At 45.1% G+C, this 16,754-nt stretch overlaps 1 protein-coding gene and 1 non-coding gene across 2 annotated transcripts in view; one reads left to right on the top strand and one right to left on the bottom strand.

Moving 5' to 3' along the window:
- LOC126177065 (4-hydroxy-2-oxoglutarate aldolase, mitochondrial-like) overlaps window positions 1-16,754 on the top strand; it is a 71,411-nt gene that overhangs the window by 24,324 nt on the left and 30,333 nt on the right. The gene's annotated exons all lie outside the window — the stretch shown is intronic.
- Window positions 10,857-10,930, bottom strand: Trnat-ugu (transfer RNA threonine (anticodon UGU)). The gene has a single exon. It is a non-coding gene; the product is annotated as a tRNA-Thr (tRNA).

The following is a 16,754-nucleotide window of genomic DNA, read 5'->3' as shown; positions in this document are numbered from 1 at the left end:
GAATTGTTTCGATATCGTTGTATTGGACTCAGAGGATCTGTACCTTGGCTGGTCCATTATCCAGATTTAACGGCGATAGACTTTCTTCTGTGGGGAAAGCTGAAAGTGCCGTCTACAACGACATACGAACTACACCCGATGATAATGCAATGATACGGACATCTTCACTGAAATTGTAGCACGTGTGCAGCAGTCGTTCCATACCAGACTAGAAGCTTGTATTGCGGCTGCCAGTGGTCATTTTGAACAAAACCTGTGATGATCAATTGTCTCGTTACTGGTGAGAATCCACACTACTAGTGCACACATTTATGTTGTTCATTAGCTTGTGCTACCACAAGTATTGTACAAGTGTCGGAGTTGAAACTTTTCAGAATACGATATCTCGTAAACGACTCGCATCAGAATCCTGCAACAAACACCAATGACATTCTAATTTACCCTACTTTTAGTTTTTTTTTGTGTCAGCAGGCCTTGTTCCATGTAAAAGTTGTAAGGTTGCACAAAAAATACACTTTCTAAGACTCTGATCACCAATCCATTCTGTGAAAGCCGCACATTGAAGCAATTTCCATTTCCTCAATATGGTGCAGGTTTTAGTTGATTCACCCTGTACTATAGGTTGAATCACCTAAAATTTGCACCTCAAATAGTGCGGAAATGGAAAGTGCTCTATATTTGTCTGAAGTAGCTATAACTACTGAAAAAGGTTAGCTGCTTGCTCTTGAACGCGTCTTTGAGGAAGAAACTAATGCTTCTGTCTCATATGTTGTGAAAGCAGGAGGAAGTAGGTCGGTATTTTGTAAGACATACCGATTGTAGTCTACGGAAAAAATGGAATGAGCGTTTGGAGTCATTGGCCGAGAGGCCCCTTGCGGGGCAGGTCCGGCCGCCTTGGTGCAGGTCTTATTATAACATTCGACGCCACATTGGGCGACCTGCGCGCCGGATGGGGGATGAAATGATGATGACAGCACAACACCCAGTCCCTAAGCGGAGAAAATCCTGGATCCAGCCGGGAATCGAATCCGGGCCCGTAGGATGGCAATCCGTCACGCTGACCACTTTTTTTTTTTTTTTTTTTTTTGTACTCTCATTTTGTTCGTTATACTTTGTTGTAATTGTTCGTGGCGTACGTCCCCTGACGCCCGTTGAAGTTCATTATTGATCCAGTCATTCAGTTTTTTTTTATTGCATAGGGCAGCTAACCCTCTGACCGAACACGCTGAGCTACCGTTCCGGCCCACTCAGCTATCGGGGCGGACATTGTAGTCTATAATAAATACTGACTGTTATAACATCTGTCATGTATCAAAGTACTTTGCTTAACATGAACTTTTGTAAGTTAGCATAGAATAAAACGACACTCTGGGTAAGAATTGATGAAATCACTCCCTTATAAAATCTGGGATTCGGGATTAACTGTAATGTTAAACAAAAAAATAATATTTTTTTCAGATATGTCGTGTTAAGTCAATCTTTAACCGTTTTCTTACTAGGCGAAAGTATCAATATTTTCCTTTATTACCTGTAAACGTATTCAGAAAAATAATCATTTCAACAATGTCGAGGTCATTCATTTTCGTAAGATTTTATTTTATACACTGGCGGAAAAAATTATTAATATAGAGTGATGAAATTTCTAGAATACACTTGTCTAGGCAATACATTTAAGTGATTAAAATTGCAAGATCACAGGTTAATGTAAGCGGATGATAAGTCATTGCAAATGAGAAATGCTGGTACACTTATAACTGGTGTAACCGCCAGAGTGTTGAGCGCAAGCATGCAAACGTGCATGCACTGTGTTGTACAAATGGGGGATGTCAGTTTGTGGGATGGAGTTCCACGCCTGTTGCACTTAGTCGATCAGTACAGAGACGGTTAATGCTGTTTGTGGTTAAGTTGTCGCCCGATGATGTCACATATATACTCAATTGGAGACAGATCTGGTAACCGAATAGACCAAGCAACTTGTCGATACTCCGTAGGGCACGTTGAGTTATAACAGTGGTATGCGGGCGAGCGTTATACACTACTGTCCATTAAAATTGCTACACCAAGAAATGCAGATGATAAACGGGTATTAATTGGACAAACATATTATACTAGAACTGACATGTGATTACATTTTCACGCAATGTGGGTGCATAGATCCTGAGAAATCAGTACCCAGAACAACCACCTCTGGCCGTAATAACGGCCTTGATACGCCTGGGCATTGAGTCAAACAGAGCTTGGATGGCGTGTACAGGTACAGGTGCCCATGCAGCTTCAACGCGATACCACAGTTCATCAAGAGTAGTGAATGACGTATTGTGACGAGCCAGTTGCTCGGCTACCATAGACCAGACGTTTTCAGTTGGTGAGAGAGCTGGAGAGTGTGCATGCCAAGGCAGCAGTCGAACATTTTCTGTATCCAGAAAGGCCCATACAGGACCTGCAAGATGCGGTCGTGCATTATCCTCCTGAAATGTAGGGATCCGCAGGGATCTAATGAAGGGTAGAGCCACGGGTCGTAACACATCTGAAATGTAACGTCCACTGTTCAAAGTGCCGGCAGTGCGAACAAGAGGTGACCGGAGACGTGTAACCAATGGCACCCCATACCATCACGCCGAGTGATACGCCAGTATGGCGATGACGAATACACGCTTCCAATGTGCGTTCACCGCGATGTCGCCAAACGCGGATGCGACCATCATGATGCTGTAAACAGAACCTGGATTCATCCGAAAAAATGACGTTTTGCCATTCGTGCACCCAGGCTCGTCGTTGAGTACACCACGTAAGGCGCTCCTGTCTGTGATGCAACGTCAAGGGTAACCGCAGCCATGCTCCCCGAGCTGATAGTCCATGCTGCTGCAAACGTCGTCGAACTGTTCGTGCAGATGGTTGTTGTCTTGCAAACGTCGTCGAACTGTTCGTGCAGATGGTTGTTGTCTTGCAAACGTCCCCATCTGTTGACTCAGGGATCGAGACGTGGCTGCACGATCCGATACAGCCATGCGGATAAGATGCCTGTCATCTCGGCTGCTAGTGATTCGAGGCCGTTGGGCTCCAGCACGGCGTTCCGTATTACCCTCCTAAACCCACTGATTCCATATTCTGCTAACAGTCATTGGATCTCGACCAACACGAGCAGAAATGTCGCGATACGATAAACCGCAATCGCGATAGGCTACAATCCGACCTTCATCAAAGTCTGAAACGTGATGGTACTCATTTCTCCTCCTTACACGAGGCATCACAAAAACGTTTCACCAGGCAACGCCGGTCAACTGCTGTTTGTGTATGAGAAATCGGTTGGAAACTTCCCTCATGTCAGCACGTTGTAGGTGTCGCCACCGGCTCCATCCTTGTGTGAATGCTCTGAAAAGATAATCATTTGCATATCACAGCATCTTCTTCGTGTCGGTTAAATTTCGCGTCTGTAGCACCTCATCTTCGTGGTGTAGCAATTTTAATGGCCAGTAGTGTACTATTAAGAAACGCCCCCTGGGATGCTGTCCCCGAATGACAGGTCGAATCACCAGACTGACGCACAATTTTGCATTCGTGGTGCGTGGGATAACCACGAGAGTGCTCCTGCTATCATGCAAAGTCACTCGCCGAATCGTAACTCCAGGTGTGGGTCCAGTGTGTCTAGCACACAGACAGGTTGGTTGGAGGCCCTCAACCGGCCTCCTTCTAGCCAACACACTGCCATCACTGCCACCGAAGCAGAACCAACTTTCATCAGAAATCTCACTAGATCTCCAGCCTGTCCTGCAACGAGTACGACAAGAAAAAAGGAATGAAAGTGAGATAGTGTTAATACTTTCATCCTTCTTTACCTCCTCTGCATTACTGCAGATGACGTGTCACTGAGCACATTTGTGCTGTGCATGCAGTACACGTGAGACGTCTAGTTGTTTCCACTGCCCTGTGTGGAATACATAAGTTCTTGTACACTTCACTAACCTCCTGTCTTCATGATGATGATGTTCGCAGCGCAGAAAACAACATGCAGGTCGTGTATTCTTTCTCTTGAGGCTGAAATTAACTTCGCAAGGAACTGCTGCTACGAATAAACTATAACTCATTTGGGATGCCACTCGCGTTTTTATTGATATAAACACGAGAAACTATTCTTGATCACAATGTATTGAACATATCTTTCCACAGTCATTTAATCTGGCTAAAATAACATTAAATACATCCTGCCACAGATAACACGTCTGTCTACTGGAACCGTCATAACTGTAGTAAATAAAATTGTATGAAACAAATGCTGCTATAACAGACAACATGTCTGTCTACTGGAACGGTCAGAACTGGAGGGCACACTTCGCGCGCCAAGCCAGCAAGGCGTGAACCGAACGCCACCGAAGTGCATCGGCAGTAATATCGTCAGTCTTTTATTTTAGTAATACTTTGATTTTAATTATTTTGAAATGACTGATTGATAGCTGGCTGTTGAGAGATGTTTATTTAAAAAAATGAAGTAATTTGGATGACAGGTTTAATTAGTAATAGCAACTAAAGTTTAACGTTTTGGCGCCCTACCATCGAACACAGCAGCCAATCACAGAGCAGCAGCATCATGCAGGCGGTCTTTCTCACGGGAATGGTACCGAATCTAACATCTGTCACCGGTACCTCATCCCACATTGCGTCATCTCTATGGTTCTTGCATCTCCACTGCTCTGGGAATAGCTTCCTGGAGCCTAATATGATGGCTGAATAAGCCAGAAATATTTCACGAGCTTTCGCTTGACACCAGTCAAGTCGCAAATGGCGGTGGTTTGGGGTCGGTGGGATGCACGCTACAGGGTGTCTGACTCGGAGTTGTCCTTCAAGCAAACGGTTTGTAACAGTTCGCTGTTTCATTGTGGAGCCAAATGCTGCTCAAATTGCTGGTGCAGATGCATTACGATGCTCCAAAACCATACGCCGAACACAATGGTCTTCCCTCTCGGTAGTGCCACGTGACCGCCCGGAGTCGAGTCCGGTCTTCTTGCGACTGTACATTCTCGTGACCACCACTTCCAGCAAAGATGCACAGTGGCTGCATTCCTGCTATTTCTTTCTGCAATATCGCTGAAGTAACATCCATCTTCTCATTAAACGACCTCGTCGCACAAGTCCTTCTTTACATCAAAATATTTTATATATACTAATATGGTATCTGTTCTTTCGGACATGTCCAAAAGAACAGATACCATCGGTGACCATGCAGCTCGTTATAATGAAATTACAATGAAATGAACACCCTTAGCTGCTTACAGGCGTTGCAATACGTCAACGGGGACAGATGCAAATGTGTGCCCCGACCGGGACTCGAACCCGGGATCTCCTGCTTACATGGCAGACGCTCTATCAATTTTTTTTTAATTATTCTCATTTCGTTCGTTATACCTGCTCGGGGCGGACGTCGCAAGACACTCGTTTCAGTTCGTCGTTGATCCATTAACTCAGTTTTTTTTTATTACAGAGGGCAGCTAACCCTCTGACCGAACACGTTGAGCTACCGTGCCGGCATCCATCTGAGCCACCGAGGACACAGAGGATAGCGCGACTGCAGGGATTTATCTCTGGCACGCCTCCCGCGAAACTCACATTCTCAACGTATTGTCCCGCACTACATTCGTAATTCGTAGTGCCCCCGCCCATTATACTCATTACTCGCGGCGCGTTACCGATTCCCGTAATACTTCGGGCACTATTTGTGCATTCGCACGGAAGAAGAAGATGGTCAAGTCATGTCCGAAAGAACAGATGCCATCTTAGTATATACATAGTTAATGCTCACCAGCCACTTGACCATCTTCTTCTTCTGTGCGAATGCACAAACAGTGCCCGAACTCTTACGGGAATTGGCAACGCGCCGCGAGTAATGAGTATAATGGGAGGGGGCACTACGATTGTAGTGCGGGACAATACGTTGAGAATGTAGGATTCGCGGGAGGCGTGCTAGAGATAAATCCCTGCAGTCGCACTATCCTCTGTGTCCTCGGTGGCTCAGATGGATAGATCGTCTGCCATATAAGCAGGAGATCCCGGGTTCGAGTCCTGGTCGGGACACACATTTTCATCTCTCCCCGTTGACGTATGTCAACGCCTGTAAGCAGCTAAAGCTGTTCATTTCATTACAATATTTTATATCGCTGAAGTGACATCCATCTTCATCTTAAACGACCTCGTCGCACAAATCCTTCTTATCATCTCAATATTTTACCGTCAGTGCATGAAGCAACTAACATTTTGATAGTTCCTATTATGCAGTAAGATTGCAGATTCTAACTGCAAGAAAGTTTTCTGCTGATAATAATATAATAAGCAGTAAGCTCTGCTCATTTCTTTTCTTAATGATGCACAATTACCGTGTGTATGTCAATACCTCTGCCTACATGGTAGCACGTCACACGTTACCAGACAAAGCTAGTCTCTGGACAGAAATCGCTGCAATATGAATACTGGGTCTTCTTTGTTGTTGGAGCACAGTAGCTGTTTTGACGATCGCTGGATCAAGACAAGATGGCAGTCGTTACTATGTCAATAGGAAAATTATCAAAATGCATAATAAAGTTCCCACAGATGCTCCGGCGTATCGTCTTGTGGTAGAATCCAAGCTGTAAAATTTTGAAACTATTTCCGAATCGACGCATGACTCGATTATGCCAGGGTGATGTTCGTAGACACAGTTTTATACCTTAACAATGGATAAGTACGTATTCAGTGGCAAGTTATCACTTTTACTAGCATCCACAATTCAGATATCTTTCTCTTTGGTCCTTACACTGATAACGCTAACTTCTGAGAATGGATAACAGTTCAATACAGAAAACTATAACTGTCCGTCTCCTGTCATAGAATGGATAAAATTCAGTCTCTCTTCTGCCCAAAATAAAGCGGAAAATTACTTTCATACAGCCAGAAAAAAAACACGATATATCTGCGTTCTTTGAATGAGATTTCTCTTGTTTCAGATGCCTGATTAATTATTCACTTCTTCCTCCAACATCTTTCGCTCTTGTAATTCTTGGCGTTCGGTTCCTTTTTTTAATTTTCATCTCTTGCGATACCCTCATGTGTATGGAGTTTCAGAATTACTGAGCTACTTTCCTTATTAACATTCAATATGTTATCTCAATATAATGTCTCTGTGATCTTCATAGACGTTTCTGTTTTCAGTCACCATGAAAGCTGTTTTGCCTTCTGAAAAGTAATCGATTTTTTAGTAATTAGTTCAGCGTACGTGCCTGTCTGTCAATATACACTCCTGGAAATTGAAATAAGAACACCGTGAATTCATTGTCCCAGGAAGGGGAAACTTTATTGACACATTCCTGGGGTCAGATACATCACATGATCACACTGACAGAACCACAGGCACATAGACACAGGCAACAGAGCATGCACAATGTCGGCACTAGTACAGTGTATATCCACCTTTCGCAGCAATGCAGGCTGCTATTCTCCCATGGAGACGATCGTAGAGATGCTGGATGTAGTCCTGTGGAACGGCTTGCCATGCCATTTCCACCTGGCGCCTCAGTTGGACCAGCGTTCGTGCTGGACGTGCAGACCGCGTGAGACGACGCTTCATCCAGTCCCAAACATGCTCAATGGGGGACAGATCCGGAGATCTTGCTGGCCAGGGTAGTTGACTTACACCTTCTAGAGCACGTTGGGTGGCACGGGATACATGCGGACGTGCATTGTCCTGTTGGAACAGCAAGTTCCCTTGCCGGTCTAGGAATGGTAGAACGATGGGTTCGATGACGGTTTGGATGTACCGTGCACTATTCAGTGTCCCCTCGACGATCACCAGTGGTGTACGGCCAGTGTAGGAGATCGCTCCCCACACCATGATGCCGGGTGTTGGCCCTGTGTGCCTCGGTCGTATGCAGTCCTGATTGTGGTGCTCACCTGCACGGCGCCAAACACGCATACGACCATCATTGGCACCAAGGCAGAAGCGACTCTCATCGCTGAAGACGACACGTCTCCATTCGTCCCTCCATTCACGCCTGTCGCGACACCACTGGAGGCGGGCTGCACGATGTTGTGGCGTGAGCGGAAGACGGCCTAACGGTGTGCGGGACCGTAGCCCAGCTTCATGGAGACGGTTGCGAATGGTCCTCGCCGATACCCCAGGAGCAACAGTGTCCCTAATTTGCTGGGAAGTGGCGGTGCGGTCCCCTACGGCACTGCGTAGGATCCTACGGTCTTGGCGTGCATCCGTGCGTCGCTGCGGTCCGGTCCCAGGTCGTCGGGCACGTGCACCTTCCGCCGACCACTGGCGACAACATCGATGTACTGTGGAGACCTCACGCCCCACGTGTTGAGCAATTCGGCGGTACGTCCACCCGGCCTCCCGCATGCCCACTATACGCCCTCGCTCAAAGTCCGTCAACTGCACATACGGTTCACGTCCACGCTGTCGCGGCATGCTACCAGTGTTAAAGACTGCGATGGAGCTCCGTATGCCACGGCAAACTGGCTGACACTGACGGCGGCGGTGCACAAATGCTGCGCAGCTAGCGCCATTCGACGGCCAACACCGCGGTTCCTGGTGTGTCCGCTGTGCCGTGCGTGTGATCATTGCTTGTACAGCCCTCTCGCAGTGTCCGGAGCAAGTATGGTGGGTCTGACACACCGGTGTCAATGTGTTCTTTTTTCCATTTCCAGGAGTGTACATCAGAGTCCCAGCCAAGAATGACTGCACATCCGCGCGACCGCTACGGTCACAGGTTCGAATCCTGCCTCGGGCATGGATGTGTGTGATGTCCTTAGGTTCGTTAGGTTTAAGTAGTTCTAATTTCTAGGGGACTGATGACCTGAGAAGTTAAGTCCCATAGTGCTCAGAGCCATTTGAACCAGTTGACTGCACATCAATACTTCCAGCTATCGCCTCCAGATTTCACCATCCACTCCTTGCTACTAAGAAATACAGTACTTCTTCTTATAAATATGCAACTGATTTTCTACTCATAATCATAGATGCCACATCTGTTGCTCTTAAATTTTCAGAGACCCCTCTTATACTGACTTCTTTCTCATGTTATTGCCGCACTGACAAATTTTATCGTAGATTAAACGTTCCCTACAGGACCAGAGCTTCAGAACACACAGAATTTACATATAACTGCGTTGAGAAAATGGTGTAACAAATTCATACAACACATTGTTTCATTTTTTCTCATTATGACATGAAGTAAATAAAAGAAATTAAAATGAATGACTAATTACAAATTTATTATACCTTCCAGCTAAACATTAGATTGGCGTGAGGCTGTTTGGTGATCAAGGAAGGGCCTGAAAATATGCGAGTTATAAAATGAAGCACATACTCAGCTATCATCACCCGACGACCAATCCACGTCACAGTTCCTTTCCATGATTTTCTATAGAAATTAAGTTATTGCCCTTCTATAAACTCGAATGTGACGTGCGTAAAGTGTGCAGAATTACTAACGACAGCGCTAATTGGCTGTAATCAAAGACAGCTGGTGTGAGGCTGTTGTAACTTCAGTGTCCAATGTTGTTGTTATGGTCTTCAGTCCAGAGACTGCTTTGATGCAGCTCTCCATGCTACTCTATCCTGTGCAAGCTTCTTCATCTCCCAGTACCTACTGCAACCTACATCCTTCTGAATCTGCTTAGTGTATTCATCTCTTGGCTCCCTCAACTATTTTTTCTCTCCACGCTGCCCTCCAATACTGGTGACCCCTTGATGCCTCAAAACAAGTCCTACCAACCGATCCCTTCTTCTAGTCAAGTTGTGCCACAAATTTCTCTTCTCCCCGATTCTATTCAATACTCCCTCATTAGTTATGTGATCTACCCATCCAATCTTCGGCATTCTTCTGAAGCACCAGTAAAGCTGCATGCCATCGGGAAAAATTACAGCTGTAGTTTCCCCTTGCTTTCAGCCGTTCCCAGTACCAGTACACCAAGGCCGTTTTGGTTAACGTTACAAGGCCAGATCAGACAATCATACAGACTTTTGCTCTTGCAACTACTGAAAAGGCTGCTGCCCCTCTTCAGGAACCACACGTTTGTCTGGCCTCTCAACAGATACCCCTCCGTTATGGTTGCACCTATGGTACGGCTATCTGTATCGCTCAGGCACGCAAGCCTCCCTACCAACGGCAAGGTCCTATCACAAAACGGGGCGAAAATTGCGCAGTACCACCAGATTTCGACTTCGCAGTTACAATGTTTGCCTCCCATTTTTGGTAACAAATTGCTGTGTCAACATTCACATAACGTATACCATTATACCTGAATTCTGACGAGCTACCGAATGCCGTTAATAAAAGTGTAGCCGTCTGTTTCTGAAAGGACATTGCTGCTTTGCAATCACAATTGAAAGAATAGTTACTTGTATGAATAAAATAGCATATTACAAGCCCTTTGCGAATTATCATTTGCAAGAAACCGTTTTATGATATCTCAAACGGTTTATGAAATTTAAGAAGTGTCCACACAGCGACACCCCATCTGCTACTCGTCGTAAATTTCTTATTCTTGATAACACTTTAACTAATCTGAGGTTCCCTGAGGAATTTGTGTGCTGTTCCGAAGAGAAGTAACATGACCAAAAATTTATTGAATTAATTTTCCTTCATTTGTTTCCTAGGCCTTTGACTGTGTCATGTGGGACAAGCTGTGGCACATGCTCGATGAGTATGGGGTTCTCAATCACTACTAAAAGGTCTACATATGAAGATAGTAACTGTTCTCGAAAGAACAGATACCATTGATGACCGTGCAGCTTCTCTACAATAAATGATAATTATTAATTGAAGTCCTCAGCTGCCGACATGTGTTGTTGATATACCTCGATGGGGACAGCCGAAAATGTGTGCCTCGGCTGGGACTCGAACCCGGGATCTCCTGCTTACATGGCAGACGCTCTGTCCAACTGAGCCACCGAGGACACAGACGAAGAGCGCGACTGCAGGGATGTATCCCTTGCACGCCTACCGTGAGACCCACATTCGAGGTGTATCAAGAACACCTGTCGGGAGCTGAGGGTTTCAAATAATTATCATTTACTAAAAGATCTTTATGCCATTTGTACTCAAATCATACAGTTGGATGGTGAATACTCGGAGCTTTGCGAAATGACAAATGGAATCAGACAAGATTGTATACTGTGACCTCATCTCTGTAACATCTACGTAGAGTATATCATCAGAGGCGCACTCGATGGCTGGAATGATGGAATTTCAATTAGCGACAGGAAAATCACCACTCTACCCGTTGCTGATTATTCGGTCACTGCAGGAGTGGGGAAAACTTAAGTGATCTGTTCTTCAGAGTAAAGACAATTAGTTTACATTTCGGTCTAGAGATAAACATGAAAAAGACCAGGCTAATGGTTATGACACTGAGGCGACAAAAGTCATTGGAAAGTGTTGTGACTGACAATTCGCAATTTTTCACAAACACCACTTTTATTGATGTAAGTTCACAAGGTTGATGACTGACCAACAAACGATAGGTACAATAATAACGATGCGAGTAAAAGTCTCTTTATTGAGGAAAACAAAAGTTCACTTCTAATTTTCAAGAAAGATTCGTGGTAACACACACTCACACTAGTAAGAGTCCAATTCAGAGACGAAGACGTAATCTTCAACGGTCGCAGTACACGAGGTCGGCATCCAGCGTGAACTGAACTTCGGGGCTGGTTCTAGCCCCTAAATAGCTGTCTCCAGCCAATCAGGTTTTGGCGTAGTGATAGTTCCTGCAGGCCGTGGCTCGATATCCCCCTGCAGGAAGTAGTGCTTCGGAATATCTGTTCCCATTATCTTGTATGTAAATAGCCGGTATTTACCATGGTGCTTTTGGTACGCCTTGGACATAGACAACCTCGTCCTCTGTGGTGTAATATGGGTTGCCTGCCTTCAGGGGCTACCTTGGCTCCTATAACAGAAAGCGATATGCGCGTATATACATGGTCGTAGTATCGGGTACACAAGGCATAAAAGGGCAGGTGATTCATGTGAAAAAATTTCCGACATGATTATGGCCGCGCGAAGGGAATTAACTGACTTTGAACGCGGAATGGTAGTTGGAGGTAGGCGCATTTGGCATTCCATTTCGGAAGTCGTTAAGGAATTCAGTATTCCGAGATCCACAGGGTCAAGAACAGTCAACGCAGTGGCCGGCGGCCTTCCCTCAACGACCGAAAGCAGCGGCGTTTGCGTAGAGTTGTAAGCGCTAACACACGAGCAACACTGCGTGGAATAGCCGCAGAACTCAGTGTGGAATGTACGACGAACGTATCCGCTAGGACGGGGCGGCGAAAGTTGGCGATAGTGGACTATGGCAACAGATGACCGACGGGAATGCTTTTGCTATTAGCACGACATCGCCTGAGCTCGTGATCAAATCGGTTGGACTCTAGACGACTGGAAAACCGCGGCGTTGTTAAGTGAATCCCGATTTCAGTTGGTAAGAGCTGATGGTAGGGCTGACTCCTCGAAGCCAGGGACCCAACTTCTCAACAAGGCTCTGTGCAAGCTAATTGAACCAATAATTGACTGGAAGTGGTTACTTTCGGCTACTTGGAGACCATTTGCAGCCAATCATGTGGAATTTGTACGGATGATAATGCCCCATGTCAGAACATTCTGGACAATTCGAGTGAATGATTTGGCCACCCAGACGACATCAATCCTATCGAACATTTATAGGACATAATCGAGAGGTTAGTCCGCGCACAAAATCCGGTACCTGCCATACTTCCGCAATTATGGACGGCAACAGAGGCAGCATGGCTCAATATTTCTTCAGGGACTTCCAAGGAGTAGTTGTGTCTAGGCTACGTCGAGGTGCTGCACTGACAGTGACTATTGTCGCCTCATTGTACTCGACAAGGTGTAGATCAAATCCAACTTACAAGTTGCCTAATGGCTCTGGAGGTAGTGAATGAATGTGTATGTCTAGGATATCTGATCAGCGCATAGGAATTGTGATAAAGGACTAAAACTATGAATACATTAAATGTGATCGCAACTGCGAGTATGGACAACCATCAGGTACAGAATGGAACGACTACGATGAAAATTTGTGCCGGGCCGGGACACGAACCCGGATTTCGCGCATATCATGAGCGATCGCGTTACGATTTGGCTATCGGTGCATGACTCAAAGCCAGGCCCTTAACTTCCACATGTCGTCAACTGTGCTCGTACATCCATTATGTATATTCCCGTACATGTGAGACAATTTACTTGAAAGTATCTTGCCCGATGTCGGCGGATAAATACGATATTGCAGTGCCTATGTTGTTCCGAATTAAGACGCAATGTCCCCCTGGACATGCGTGCATGTAGACACATGGTTGACGACATAAGGAAGTGTGTACGTTACCGTGAGTCGTGCACAGGTAGCTAAATGGTAAGGTGACCGCTCGCGATAAGCGGGAAATTCGGGTTCGAGTCCCGGTCCGGCACAAACTTTCATTGTCGTCATTCCATTCTACAGCTATCCGTATTCGCAATTGCGACTACATTTAATGTATTTTATAGCGGCTGCAGTTGCCACAGTGCCTGTTCTATACATGTGTGTCCGAAGGAACTTTGCATCGTAATTCACTATAACACAGGCACTGCAGTGTCGTAAAACGACGAATCGTCCTTGGCCGAGCCGCAGTGTTTAAACTCACTAAGATGTCACAGAAGTGGGAAATATCCAAGACAAAAAAGGTGAACTTAGTGGAATCATTGGTGCTCGCTGTGTGTTTTTATATCTGTGAGATCTGAACCATGAAAGCTAGTGACAAGAGCAGAATTGATACCTTCGAAATGTGGTATTGGAGGAAGATGTTGCGTTCACCTTGGACAAGAAGAACCAATGCTGCCATTATACAGGGTGAACTAGAAAAATTTTGCGAGGCAGTTTAGGAAAATATTTTGAGTATTTTAGTATAAGGGATCTACGGTGTCTGGCGGCTTGTTATAGAGTTACTGACTTTCGTTTCGTTTCTTGCCTCAATTGTACTGGAAATAGTGCGCAACGGTTCAAATGTCGCCGGTATGCACTGGGTGTCTTTCTTCGATTCGCTCAGGTTACCTGTCGTTGGCAAAAGTAGTGCCCTCTTTACCCCGTTGCCCTCAAGTTTGTATTGAGTACTGCTCGATTCTGACTAGCGTTTTGTTGTCCGGTAGTGTTAGTTGTGCATTAACAGTGATAACATTGCAGTAATATGGATAGAAGGTGGACGATATTCGCTTCTGTATGAGTTCACTGAATGCAATGGAAGACGGCACGACGACGCTAAGGCGAGCTGTTCCAGCAGCGATGGCAGCCGCATCACAGCACATTTGCACCTAAGAGTTCTCCCTTTACTTTTTTCTGCTTTGTACATTTTGGTTATGCATATTACAGGCTTCTTCACTGCTGTGAAGATACTTTCACAAAAAATGGTGATTAAAGTAACAAACAGAAAAAAATCGTAATTACATTGTTCCTCTGTAACGGACAGCTGGAGGCTGTGAGTCCTTCATCCCAAAATAATCATAAGATATCCCTGAACAATCTCTGAAAGTACGTTGAAGTGGTTCACCCAGTAGAAGAACTTGGCATTACAAGAAGTTTATCGTCTTGTCTGAGTCAAAGCTACTTCCAAGTTCTTGGGTAAATTTTTGCCAAGCAAAATCTAAGGCTGAAGACCACGATGAAGAGTAACAAATACGATGTGTGAGAGAAAAGACTGACATAACTGCGAGCGATCTGGCAATGCTGTGTTGTTCTACTTGTGTAGGCCGATGCGTTCATCCCTTCCAGATGCTCAGACCGAGTTTCAGCTCCTTAAAGCCATCACATGATTTTTGACAGTACCTTCACCGAAATTATGTTTTTTGTTCTGTGTTACAAAAATGGAACAGTGAATTTAGAGCTGTGTTATGCCCCCAAGTTTTTCGTTAAACTTTTGGAACCCGCAAGTGTGACCCTTGAAAAGTAGAAACAGGACTATGGGGAACATTCATTATCAAGAGCATATATTTTTTGCTGCCAAAAATCATTTTTGGAAGGCCGAAAACACGTTGAAGACGAATCTCGCTCAGGGGGACCTTCAACTTCAAAAACCGACGAAAACGTCGAACGTGTGCGTGCTCTTGTGAGATGAGACTGACGTTTAACAAATAAGGATGATGAGTGGCCTGTTAAACTTAAACACTTTCACCGTACATCAAATTTTGCCTGAAGTTTTGCACATGCGAATGGTCTGTGCTAAAAAGAACATCAAACTGAGCACAAGGACACTCGAACAACGTGTGTGTCGATCTTCATGAGAGGATTGTCAATGACTGAGAATGGTTCAGTCATGTCAGGACAGGAGATGGACCCTGGATTTTTGAGTTCGATCCTGAGACAAAGTGGCAAAGTGAGGAGTGGCACATATCCTCGAGTGAAAAAGCTCGGGCGAGCAAATCAAAGATCAAAACAATGATCATTTGTGTATTTGACAATAGGATTTGTCCTTCAGGACAAATTGTCAACCAAGTGTTCTGCTAAGATGTCCTTGAAGGGTCAGGAAAATGCTGAATGAAGTGAGACGAGACATTGCCGACAAGTGCATGCTGTACCATGACAACGGCACTTGTCACACTGCCACTTGCATCAGGGAATTTTTGACCTCAGTAGATTTTCATGTTGTTCCACAGCCCCCCCCCCCCCCAGTTCATCTCATCTGTGTCCTTGTCACTTTTTTCCGAAATTGAAGAAATTCGTAAAAGGTTCATCATTTTGGGACTCTGGTGAAAGAATGTGACCGACTTGTTAAAGACCCAATCAGTCGAATCCTTTCGGCGCTGCTACCAAGACGGAAGAACGGCTCTGCCTACTTTGAAGGGGACACTATTGTTGTTTAAAAAAAACTTTCGTAGATAAATAGTCGATCTCAGTACTTTTTTCACAGACCTCATTGATAGCTGGATCAAACGAAAAACATTACCGGCCTATTGTATGTAGAAGAGCCTAAGATCGCTGTGGATAGAGACGTATTGTCGAAGATTCATTTACTCAAGAAAAGAATGAAGAAATGAGATCATAACTCTCTGCAGTGAGTGAACCGATTAATGATGACTATGACAATATGATTCTGTCGGTAAGTGCTGTGTCATTCTCGATGTATCGGTTGGCGATAAGGCTCTTCATTTCCACAGGAGAGTGTATCTGTAAAATATGGCAATGTTGTGATAAGATAACCGCTCACCATAGTCGAGAGGCATGACGCGATATTGCCTGTGGTTCTCAAATACATGCGGAAAGAAACCTGATCTGGAACAACTGATGTATTTATTTCAGGCATACGTAAATCATAATTGAGAATCTTTTTACTCTAGGTGATTACAGTCTCGCTCCAGATCTGAAATCGAAGCAGAAATTCTGATCCCTCCCAGGCAAATCTGTTCCCAGTCGAACTATCCGAATACGCGTCACAGAAAGAATTACTGGCAGATTGAAGCTTTGAGCCTGGCAATGAAGTGTGTATGGGTGGTCAGACGCTAACTGTATTATCCGAGAGAAGCCAGAATCCCACGGTTCTGTTGAGGCCAAAGTCCACGGTTCTGTTTCCGGTACGGTACGTGATGTCAGTCTTTCAACATGATTCACAGAGAATGTGTCTCACGAGACAGTGCCCACCCAGAAGACTAGCAGTGGACGTACAGGTGAAGCAGCCAAAAAACAAGCGCGCTCCAGTAGAACTGGCCATCCCGTTGTCCGCTCTGGTGTTCTCGGATTAC

The sequence above is a fragment of the Schistocerca cancellata genome, chromosome 3 (assembly GCF_023864275.1).
Source record: "Schistocerca cancellata isolate TAMUIC-IGC-003103 chromosome 3, iqSchCanc2.1, whole genome shotgun sequence".
In the NCBI taxonomy this organism is placed as follows: domain Eukaryota; kingdom Metazoa; phylum Arthropoda; class Insecta; order Orthoptera; family Acrididae; genus Schistocerca; species Schistocerca cancellata.
This window is presented reverse-complemented; position numbering and strand designations above follow the sequence as displayed.